Consider the following 1,112-nt stretch of genomic DNA (forward strand, 5'->3'; position numbering starts at 1 on the left):
CTCTACTACGACCACTACTATTATCATAGTAAAACACCTCATATATCGAAATATTTAATTAATATAATGCAGTGTGTTACCCGCGGTTATTATAAATCATAGAGAGCTTGGTTTTATAATTTTCTTAACTCTCGGTTTATCGTGTCGTTACATTTTTTAACCCCCTTTCCATTTTTTTTTTTACACTTTAACCTAATAGAATCTTCTAGGACAAGACACACTTTGTACATTTCGCAGACTGCTAAGTGTGGACGTGGAAAAAATAACATCAGAAATTAACAACGTCATTTAGTAATATGGGGAATATTGTTATTCGTCTGTCCGGTATAAGCAGGTTTACTCATTAAGGATTATTTTGACATTTTCGTTCAGCTTGATTAGCATGCTAACTAATGGAAAAAATGAAAATTCACGTTAACTTTTCTTGTAATGACATACAAATGAAATAGAGGTTATAACATGTTTTTTAACACTTTGGATCAGTTTTTAAGCAAATGCTCCAAAGTCATAAACAAAACTAGAATATGAAACAATATCTATTGGTATGCGAAAGCAATACACAACTCAGAAACAGTAATGTATTGCGATTGACACTCACCTTCGCTGAACTTTGCTTCGACAACTGTAACAGATGCAATGCACGCTACCTGCTCATTTTGTTATGAGATACAGGTACTTAGCTTCATTTCAACGTTCTATGAAAACAATATAATCAATTTATTGCAGCTGTGTGGATGGTGTTCTCGCAATCCTAACATACTATTTTTGATATCTGGGGTTGTGTATGATATATACACAATGATATATAGTATAAAGAATGTCTGTCTCACTGTGTAATGTATGTGTAATGAAATGTATGATCGTAGCTCCGCCCCTAAGCCGTACGATCATTTCGACATTCCATGAAAGCAATATATGGTTAACACCGCAGATGTGTAGGCTTTGTTCTCGAAATGCTTTTTCCTACTTTTGATCACTGAGGTGGCATGATAAAGTCTCTATGTAATAACAGTGACCTTACGAGGTCAGGAGGTCATCGTTTACGATTTTTGTCTCTATCCTGTTTCCAACTTTAAACTATAATATTCCACCCAACACATAGGCAAATATAA

General features: G+C 34.3%; 1 pseudogene; it reads right to left on the reverse strand.

Moving 5' to 3' along the window:
- LOC119591102 overlaps window positions 1–891 on the reverse strand; it is a 7,565-nt pseudogene extending 6,674 nt beyond the window's left edge.
- Between the last annotated feature and the right edge of the window lie 221 nt (window positions 892–1,112).

The sequence above is a fragment of the Penaeus monodon genome, chromosome 28 (assembly GCF_015228065.2).
Source record: "Penaeus monodon isolate SGIC_2016 chromosome 28, NSTDA_Pmon_1, whole genome shotgun sequence".
Taxonomy (NCBI): Eukaryota; Metazoa; Arthropoda; class Malacostraca; order Decapoda; family Penaeidae; genus Penaeus; species Penaeus monodon.